We start from the raw sequence: 11,232 nt of genomic DNA, 5'->3' as shown, positions 1-11,232 counted from the left end.
GTAATGTATTTTTGTGTCCTCAATCTTGTTTTTCTGCTATAACTGTTTTGCTGCTTGAATTCCTGTTTTTCATAAGAATAACCATAATATGGTGCAGTCATAAACCATAATAATCACTGAAAACATTAATACATAGAATAAATGTAAGGAGTGCTTGAGTAGCATTTGTCCTTAAATGTCCAGTCAATGATTTTAAAGGTGAACCACTGAAAAACAACATCTGTGCTGCCTAAAGAATGATGCACATAAAGATCTCAGGAATAAGGAATCAGAAACTGGTTCTTGGAGAAAGTCATCCATTTTCTTTTATTTTATTAGAAAACATCCACACACACCATAAAAATTACATATACAAAACTATAAGATTTGGAATTGCTTTATGTACACATACAAAATATAAAGCCCAAAGATAACATGAAGGGAACATGGATGGGAAAATGTGCCAACAAAGTGTTTGTTTTTTTTCTGCAGGGGGAGTTTTGATTTTGTTATTTTTTAAACTACAACTGGTTAAAAAGGTCTGCAATTCTGTGTGGCTCTGCTCATCTACCATCTAATTTTCCTCTCTGCAGATGTCAAGCATAGAAATGTCAAGATGTCAAGGATAGAAATGCCTGCACACATCATTTTGGTCTCAGGGGATAAGTGTCAGACACACATATCGTTACAAATCATGCTGTGCGCACATAAAAGTAGTCCGGAGTTGATATGAAATAATAATGAGGACGCAAGGAGTTACTTTATGACAACAACCAAAATGTTAATGATGTATTGTTTTTCAAGAGATTTATTTCCATGTGGTGGTAATTTGCGTGATTAAAGTTCACACTCGCAGCACAGCCATTAATCCAAATGTAACTGTTCTTCCAAGGTCCCATCACAGTGATACGTAGCGATTTGGGTGACATTTCCGCCTCCACACAGGCAGCAGAGGGTGTCTTTTAAGAGTTTATGGACACAGTCAGAGAATAAATCACCAGATCCACACTTGCCTGTTTGATGTTCCTCCACATTTAAATCATTTTCTAGTTTTAAATATTTCTACTGTGTATGAAGGAACTTTGGTCACAGCGAATATGAATCAGTTTTGCAAAACACACAAAGGGGATAACAATTAAAAAGGTACTCGCGTAGTAACTTTTGTAGTAACAGTGCATTAGTGTTGTGGTGAAACCTAAATTAATCACATCAAAAGGTTCAGCCGTGTCTTCTAAACCTGATATCAGTGTGTGTTTTGTCGTTAGTTTTCACAGTAAAATAATGACGAATTAGCAGATGCAGGCTTGCATCACACTGGATAATTAATGACACACTTTGTTGAAGCGCGTTTAAAGGGATGAGTTTAACTGATCTAATTGGCCACGACTGAGGTCAGCTGTGACACACTTTCCAAACATCTATTTCTTCGACTTTATCGCTGCATCATCTGCGATGAAGATGTGCCCGTGCCAAGAGCCCATCGTGCCTGAATGCTGCCTGGGCCTTCAACCAAGAGGCAGGAAAACAGTGAAAATAAAGCTTTTTCATTTGAACGTTGGAATTGTGGACTTGTATTTAGCGAGGTTATTCATGAGGACTTTGATTGATGACTCTGGATAATTAATACCCTGCTATGCATTTATTTTCTTTTTCTTCTTGACTTCAGATCCAGCTTTCCTCCTGACTGATGGGGCTGCAAGACAAAGAAGAAGATACCAGTCAGCAGTTAATTTATTTCTACATATTTTTTAAGAATCATACAAAGATATGTGAGATATAGGTACTGACCGGGACCGAAAATCAATTTAATATTCTCTGATAAGAAAAAAAATACATGTAATATTCAATAAAGTTATACAGCATGTCATCAGCCTCAGGCACATATGTTGTTTATTTGGATAATATTGATGCTTCAGCTGCAACAGACATAATGCCAGGAGCAGAGTTTCTTGCAAATGCATTTATATCATATATTATCTGAGCATGTGAGACCAAAAAAATTAAGATGGATGAAGATTATCAACTCCACTGAGAACTGGAAATCCACAAATATGTGTATGATCATTTGATGAGCTGGCAGTTGTGAACAGCCAAAGCATCCCAATTTAAAAAAAAATTGTATCGTAAAATATTATGATTTTTAAATACTGTAAAAATCAGCGAGTCCACCAAGAAACCTTTAATCTAGTCATCCTCCATTGGTCTCATAATGTCAGCATGCTGATGTGATTAGCTTTGTGTTTCTCGGCAGTGAAACCTGCTGGAAATCTGAAAGTGCACATTGAGCACTCAGCAGAGGACAGACGCTAGTAAAAGGTTTTGGTCACCACAGTGTAATGAACAGCCAAGAGAACAGTGATTAATACCTACAGAGAAGCATGTGATGCCAATCCTCCAACAGAATCTCAATTTATAACAGGAATTCCCTCATAATTGGAAAATGTCCTTGGCTATAGTTACAACTTTCTCAAGTGTTTCTTTATGAATAACAAGATCGCACAAAAGCTGGAGCAGCATGTGGTGGAGTGTCCAAAAATGGCAGGGGCCCATTGAGCACAGTGTCTGGAGATTAGCGTGCACTCCACTACGTGCACAAAGCAGCGGGTTAATGCTTGCTGTGCTTAGGCCTTCCACCTGTGCCCAATTTCTAAAATAAAAAAGTAATAATGAAAAATAATAGTAATATAAAAGCAGCTGAGCCTCAAAGGCAAGATCAACTGCCTTTAGGTACAAGAATATCATTTAGCTTTTGACTAATTCGAATAAATCTTGACCTCAGTCTGGTGTATTTACTGTTACTAAAACGATGATAGTGTTTAACAGAAAACAGATCCCTCAAAACACAATGCAAAAGTGACAAATCCTACCACTGAGGTGTGACCTGCACCTGTACATCACAGCCAAACAAGACCTAAATTCAGACAGCTGTAACGTTCTTTGGACACTGAACATTCTGCAGCATGAAAACAGAACTCCAGCGCTTCATTTAGTCTGACATTTAAAAACAAAACCCACTTCGCCAATAAACCAATAGGTCAAACAGCGTATATAGACCACTTTGTGCTTCCAGAAGTGTGGAATCCCCAAACAGATTTGAGCACTGCTTCCAGCATCTTTTCAGCATAAAGCAGCTCCAATGACCCAATGGGCAAATCCAATCTCCTCCAACTGCTGTTCAAAGTTCCCTGATGTGAGAGACGTCTGCACTCTCCAAGTCCCTCTACTGAAGGATGTTTTAATTGCACACATGGGACATTTCATGCACAGCCTGGTGTATATGAGAATGATGAATGACAGAAGTTCTGCTAAAGTAAATAGCTCTTTTTGGATCTTCAATGTCTATTTCATAATTTCTAACATTCCTTCTCTGTGAAGATTCATCTCCCCTGAGGTGGGACATTTAAAGAACTTACTGTTGCGTAACAAAATGACAATCAACCAATCAATCAATCAATCTTTATTTATATAGCGTCTTTTACAATCAAAATTGTTTAAAGGCGCTTTCCAAAATCCCAGGGCCTAACCCCAGACAAGCAACAGTGGCAAGGAAAAACTCCCCTTTAACAGGAAGAAACCTTGAGCAGGACCAGGCTCATGTAGGGGAACCCTCTGCTGATGGCCGCTGGGTAGAGAGAGAAGAGAGGAGAGGAGAGGAGAGGAGAGGAGAGGAGAGGAGAGGAGAGGAGAGGAGAGGAGAGGAGAGGAGGAGAGGAGAGGAGAGGAGAGGAGAGGAGAGGAGAGGAGAGGAGAGGAGAGGAGATGACGGGCACAGAGCACAGAAACACATACAAAAATACAATATTTACACAGCGGGGCCGGAGGTCGTCATGCAGCTCCGAAGGCGGTAATACCTGTAAATGAATACAGAAGGAAGAACACCATGACCTCAGTTTTTCCTGAGTTAAGGAGGAGGAAATTTTAAGACATCCAGGACTTTATGTCTTTAAGACAGGTCTGAAGCTTCACTAACTTCTCTGTCTCCTCTTGTTCCATGGATAAATAAAGCTGAGTGTCATCAGCATAACAATGAAAATTTATCCCATGCTGCCGAATAATGTTCCCTAAGGGAAGCATGTACAAGGTGAAGAGGATTGGTCCAAGTACAGAACCTTGAGGAACTCCATAGCTAACCCTACTGTATGAAGAGGGAACACCATGGACATGAGCAAACTGGTATCTATCAGATAAATATGATCTAAACCAATCTAGTGCTGTCCCTTTAATCCCAATCACATGTTCCAGTCTATATAACAGGATGCTGTGATCAACTGTATCAAAAGCAGCACTGAGATCCAGCAGAACCAGCATAGAGACCAGTCCATGATCTGAAGCTATAAGAAGATCATTAGTGCTGTTTCTGTGCTGTGATGAGCTTTAAAGCCTGACTGAAACATCTCAAACAGGCTGTTTCTCTGCAGGTGCTGCAGTAACTGGGGTACATAACCTGTCACGAAAGAACCATTGATCTGGTCCAGGATAGAACTGCCTATCAATGGTAAAACATCCTTCAACAGGTGTGTTGGGATGGGATCTAAAAGACACGTGGTGGTCTTGGATTTCTGAATTAGCGATGACGCCTCAGAAAAATATATAGGGCTGAAGGAGTTTAAGGGCTCATTGGAGAACCTGTATGTTCCCACAGTCAGCACATCTGGTGATGGTCCAGTTGTAGGGATGGCCTGGTTAGCTTTTTCTCGGATAGCTAGAACTTTATCAGTGAAGAAGCTCATGAAGTCTTCACCACTAAGGGAAGAAGGGATATGTGGATCTAAAACACTGTGACCCTTTGTTAATTTGGCCACAGTGCTGAAAAGAAACCCGGGGTTGTTCTTATTGTCCTCAATTAAAGAAGAAAAATAAGCTGTTCTAGCCTTGCGAAGGGCCTTTTGGTAAACTAATAGACAGTCTTTCCAGGCTACGTGATGGCTGTCTATTTTACAAGAATGCCACTTCCTTTCTAGTCTTTGCACTTTCTGCTTGAGGGTCCTAATGTGTGAGTTATACCAGGGGGCACACCTCCTCTGATTTACTAATTTCTTTTTCAGGGGGGCAACAGAATCAAGCGTGATTCTCAGTGAGGTTGCTGCACATTCAGCAATAGAGTCAACCTCAGCAGGGCTAAGATTATAATGATTGATCCCTGGGGAAACACACGGTGGTCCTGGGATCAAAGCTGGGATCGTTTCCTTAAACTTAGCTACAGCATTATATGAAAGACATCTGCTCTAGTAAGACTTTGTTCTGAGCATAGAAGAATCCTTAATCATAAATGTGAAAGTGATCAAAGAATGGGAGTGGGTTCTGAGGGAACACTGACACATGTTCTACATCAACACCATAAGTCAGAACTAGATCTAGGGTGTGGTTGAAGCTATGAGTTGGTTGGTTTATCTGCTGGAAAAAATCAACTGACTCAAGTAATGAAATGAAGCCATTTCTAAAGCTGTCATTTACGTCTACATGGATATTAAAGTATCCAATGATAATGACTTTGTCCATTCTAAGGATCAAGTCAGATAAGAAATCAGAAAACTCAGACAGGAACTCTCAATGTGGCCCAGCAGGGGGCTGATATACAACTACAAACAGAAGTGGCTTTTCTGCCTTCTCGTTCAGATGGGTGATGCCAAGAGTCAGGCTTTCAAATGAACTGGAGCCATGTTTTGGTCTAGGATTAATTAATAACTTGGAGTGATAGATTGCTGCCACTCCCCCTCCTCGACCAGTAACACGAGGAATGTGATAATTGAGATGGGTAGGAGAAGTAGATTAATTTAAGCTACATACTCCTCCTCCTGAAGCCAGGTCTCAGTAAGACAGAATAAATCAATGTGATGATCCGCTATTAGGTCGTGCACTAAGAGGGATTCATACAAAAGAGATCTAATATTTAATAGTCCACACTTAATTGTGATATTAGTTTCTCCAACTTGTGCTTTAGTATTAATTTTAATAAGATTATGGTGATTGACCGTTCCCCTGCTCTGTGCTTGGTGAACTTTTAACCGTGGAACAGAGACTACCTCTATAGTGTTAAATATGTTATTGTTGGTGGATGAGGGTTCTATGGAAGCAGCAGAGAGGTGTGTAAGACTACAACTCTGCATCCTGGTCTGGACCTTGGATTGTCAGGTCACTTTGGGTCTAATAAAATTAGCCAAATTACTGGAAATGAGAGAGCTACCATCCCGTGTGGGATGGACACCGTCTCTCCTAATCAGACCAGGTTTTCCCTAAAAAGTGCTCCAATTGTCTATAAAGGCCACCTGGTTTTCGGGGCACCACCGTGACAGCCAGCAACAAAGCGATGACATGTGGCTAAACATCTCATCTCTGGCCAGATTGGGGAGGGGACCAGAGAATGCTACGGAGTCCGACATCGTTTTTGCGTAGTTGCACACCGACTCTATGTTAATTTTGGTGATCTCCGACTGACGAAGCCGGGTGTCGTTGGTTCCGACGTGAATAATAACTTTACCAAATTTACGATTAATAATTTACTTTACATTTAATTTATCATAATTTACTTTTGTACATTCCTGTAAAATATATGTATTCATTGAGTTCTGTTGATAGAACCTTCACAACATGTTATTACTGCTATTAGAATCAGTGTCATTACATCTGTATTACTACAATATTAGATTTTGTCTCTCAACCTACACATTTCTCCAAATGTCCACTTTGGTAAGATGGTTAATATTTCAAGAGAGATGTTTCAGGAATGAGATTCACACAGAGATACAGACACAACCACAAACACACACACACACCACTGAGGCGCTGTGGGATCTGTGTGAAGAATCTCTTCTGACTCATTGATTATAACGACCATGTGTTGGTATATTTGGTGCTGAATGCAGCATGTGCCCCACTGTCAGGGTCTTTATACCATCAGTGATTTTGTTTGAGAAGGTCGGTAACACAATAAAAACGCTGCAGAAATGAAAGTGCCATCTGTGTGCGTGTCATTTATTATTCACATCGCTGTTTTCTTTCTCAATAGATGCTGCAAAGCACAATACAGCTGCAGCTTAGCACCTCCCACATCATCATCCTCTTAACATCCCACTTACTGTTTTTCTATCTTCTCCCTTGTCTCCTCTGGCCCTTTTCTCCGAATTTGTCCCCTTTTGCTTTAGCCTGTCATCTTCCCATCCCTTTCCTTGCTGTCTCCCTCCTCCTTTGGTATGATCCTTGTGTTCTGCCTTCTCCCTTCGCCACCTTTTGTTCACAAAGCCGATTATCTGCTATGACTCAATCTCACCTCTGGAATTTCTTCTTATAAGCATCTAATTATTGTCACCACAAGATCTGAGCAAAATTTTAGCATCACTGTGAGAGAGTACCACAATATACAGTTTTTTTAATTTGCTCTTGCTGGGATGTAGTAGATGTCAAGAGCACATCTCCAAGAGTGTGACTGCACCATATTTTAATGTAAAGCTCTGTAACACTCAAAGTGTGTAACAGTGGTGTAGTGTTAGCATACCTTTATAGTAAATTGGGGATTTTTTTATTTATTTTAATTTTTGGGGGGAGGGGGGGTTATGTTGACATTATGTTCACTCTTAATTGTCAATATTAAGTCAATATTAAGTGTGATATAATCTCTGACATACAGATCAATCAAAATCTTGAAAAATATTCCAGAACGCACAACTCAGAGATGAGAGGTACAAGACCAAGGGTTAGGGTTAAGAGTTATATATATATGCGTGTGTGTGTGTGTGTGTGTGTGTGTATACACAAGATTCCTTTGTTGTGTCGGTATCCAAAGAAATTACTGTAACTCCTGCGGCTTCAGCATGAGATGTTGTTGCAGGTGTTATATGAGGGACATCTCAGGAGCCCTTGTAAATACTCCACACAGCAGAGGATAGCTTCAGTTTGACGTCCAGCAGCACAAGTGTTCATGCCGCACAAAGTGATTTCAATCTACGACCAGTTCAAGACAGATCAGAACCCCTGTCAGTCACCTTGCTGGGAGATTCAAAATAAGAGTATTTTCCAGCCCCAGTCACATTCGGTCAAGAGAGGCCAAGCTGCTGGAGCAATGATGTGATGTGTCCTCTCTGTGATGCCAAGCACTATATATTCTCAGAGCTTCCACGAGAGATCGGGTGCCATTTCGTGGAAATCATAGAGAAAAGGTAAGCCATGCCTTTGGGGTGACAATAATTTCCTCTGTTGAAAAAGTAACATAAGCTATGACTTTCTGCTACACTAAGGAACAACGATGACGATATCACAACTGCACAGGAAGCAGCTGGGACATAGAGCTCTAGTGGTGTAATATCTTCATCACCAGGGTCGACTTCATGTTGTAATTTGACAATCTGCAGCTGCTACCTGAGAGGAAAATTAATGCCGCTGAGACAGCAAGGGTCTGTCACTCTGCCAGACTTCCTCTACACTCTGACAAAGCAATGGCCAAACAGGAACCAGGAGTAAGCTGGAAGTAAGTAGTGATCATGGTGCTAAGGTGGCAGTAGTCAAATGTTTGAAAACAGACCAGTTGGGGTTGGATGGGTGAGGTGCAGTAGTGGGGTAAAAACAGGACATGGCCCAGCATCTACCTGCACTTCCAAAGCAGTGGGGGTAGATGCAGCATATCTGAAAGAAAGACCCAGCATGTCTCCTGAGCCACAGCATGTCAAATCAAATCAAATCAAATCAAATCAAATCAAATCAAATCAAATCAAACTTTATTTATATAGCGTCTTATACAATCAAAATTGTTTCAAGGTGCTTTCCAGAATCCCAGGGCCTAACCCCAGACAAGCAACAGTGGCAAGGAAAAACTCCCTTTTAACAGGAAGAAACCTTGAGCAGGACCAGGCTCATGTAGGGGGACCCTCATGCTGATGGCCGGCTGGGTAAAGAGAGAGGAGAGGAGAGGAGAGGAGAGGAGAGGAGAGGAGGAGGAGAGGAGAGGAGAGGAGGAGAGGAGAGGAGGAGGAGAGGAGAGGAGGAGAGGAGAGGAGAGGGAGAGGAAAAGGAGAAGGAGAAGGAGATGCATAGATGCAGACATCTGGGTCCAGATGCATTCGTCCTACATGATTACCTTATTTTATGGCTGTCATGGCAACCAACATATTGGACTAAAACAAACAAAAATATCAACAAGAGTTTATTATGTCCTTCCCACCTTTATCACCTCTTCCTCAGAATGATCTGCCCTCTTCATTACCACAGATGTGCCTTTGTGGAACAGGTGGGTCAGTGATACCGGGTCTGGTCCTCTCAACTATGTTCCTTTTCACTCACACATTCAAAGAAATAATGGGTTTTTGAAGACTGCGTGTGTGTGTGTGTGTGTGTGTGTGTGTGTGTTTCACATTTTCACTCCAGCACCATAATGCATGATCACGTCTAGCCATATTGGTGCCACATCAGCTGCCACATTTGACACGCTTGTTAAATTGAAGTCATAGTGTGATTGATCGTGCTGCATGAAGAGAGCTCCCGCTACATTCAGCCAGCATCCATGCTGTGTTTCTTGTTGGGGTTGTTCAAGAGTCCATAAAAAAAACAAGTTAATGAATGCTAGGAGGGACCTGTGCCACAGATGGAAGCTGTGCATTAAGTCAAAGTCATGCATGGTTCACATGCCATGTTCATTCAAGAGGGCTGGAGCATCTTTGGTTGTAGTGGACACCATGAATATGGTCCCTTTCCCTGCAAACCAGAGGGGCTGAGCAGTTTAACCAGCATATAAGGTGAGATTTAAGGAAGCAGCTACTTTCTGCATCACATTCAACCGAATATTAATATTAACACAATTCTCTGTTTTTTCTTCTTTCCAGCCATGTTTTGTGCTCCTGGATAAAACTGGACTGACTGATGAGGGCAGGTCTCATCTATTATAAACAACCTAAAAAAAGATTTCTTGAAAGTTTTCCAAATGGTATGTTAGATATGAAATATTCATTTTCATCTTTGCATGCAGGAGAGCATGTTGAGTAGAGACTGGGGCAAATATGGCATGCACATGTGCATGCTAATAAGAAAACCTCCTTGGGTCAGAAGCAGGAGCGCACAAGAGCCTGACAGCTTCAATGATCACATATTTGCACATGTACGCATGAGGTTAACACACAAATATTTGGAAACCGTGTTGCTCTTGACAGTTAATGTCTTCAAAACAAAGTATGCCTCTGGCTGGGGTGTCAACTGAACATGCATGTGTTTTCCATGTAACTTCAATATTAAATGCAAGTTTTATAGGGAAATTCAACAAATGGTTGTGCAATTTTAAAGGAACTGAGAGCATGGTAATGAGAGCAGACTGTCTCATGTGGTTACTGTCAAACACACACCCGTGAAGTAACAAAGTGGTGTTTGCAAAATAATATCCTGTGTTGCGTGAGAACTGCAGGAGGATGGGTGAAAGGAGGGCAGCTACGCTTGAATATCAGATGACCCTTTGCCACTTGTGCTCTTAACTTGAGCAGTAGATAAGAATACCATCAGACTCTGTGTTTGCTGTGGTAATCATCTATTTTAAGGTTGCATGTTAACAAGCAGGGTAGCACACTGCATTTGTGTAAGTCATCATCATTAGCATAATGTGTCTTCTGACTGTTTCATTGGCTTCAACTGTCTAAGAGGGGGGGAAAGAAAGCAATTTCAAGGTTTTTTTCTAATTGAAAACATTTGATTTAATGACTTTAGTCATGCAGCAGGGGATCAGACCGCCAAGGTCCCTGCCTTCGGCCGGTACCCAAAACACAATGCACCCGACCCCTTTGACCCCTCCTGCAGGTGGTGAGCCCACAGGCAGGGGGTCCCATGTTGCCTCTTTGGGCTGTGCCCGGCCGGACTCCATGGGCAGAGGTCCGGCCACCAGGCGCTCGCCAACGTGCCCCACCCCCAGGCCTGGCTCCAGGAGGGGGCCCCGGTGACCCGCATCTGGGCAAGGGAAACTTGGCACCAATGTTGTTTTTCATCATGTGGGGGTCCTGGGCTAAGCTTTGTCTGATACCTCACCTAGGACCTGTTTGCCATGGGCGGCCCTACCAGGGGCATAAAGCCGGAGCTCCTAGGATCATTGGGACACGCAAACCCCTCCACCACGATAAGGTGGTAGCCCAGGAGGGAAGAGTATGGGGTGTCGGGCCCGCTGATACGGGCCGTCCGCTCCCTGTACGATCGGTGTCAGAGTTTGGTCCACATTGCTGGCAGTAAGTCGAACTCGTTTCCGGTGAGGGTTGGTCTCCGCCAGGGCTGCGCTTTGTTGAGGGGGTCCGG

The 11,232-nt window shown here is 42.2% G+C and overlaps 1 protein-coding gene across 7 annotated transcripts in view; it reads right to left on the bottom strand.

Moving 5' to 3' along the window:
• Nucleotides 1-279: 279 nt before the first annotated feature.
• Nucleotides 280-11,232, bottom strand: part of zgc:172282 (leucine-rich repeat and fibronectin type III domain-containing protein 1-like protein) — a 118,322-nt gene continuing 107,369 nt past the window's right edge. For all 7 annotated transcript variants that reach the window (XM_057049838.1, XM_057049836.1, XM_057049839.1 and 4 more), the window contains one exon: nucleotides 280-1,672. The gene's annotated coding sequence lies outside the window, so the exon portion shown is untranslated. The remainder of the gene's footprint in view (nucleotides 1,673-11,232) is intronic.

Source organism: Takifugu flavidus, chromosome 12 (genome assembly GCF_003711565.1).
Source record: "Takifugu flavidus isolate HTHZ2018 chromosome 12, ASM371156v2, whole genome shotgun sequence".
Taxonomy (NCBI): Eukaryota; Metazoa; Chordata; class Actinopteri; order Tetraodontiformes; family Tetraodontidae; genus Takifugu; species Takifugu flavidus.
Note: the sequence above shows the minus strand (reverse complement) of the source record. Positions and strands in the feature narration are given on the sequence as shown.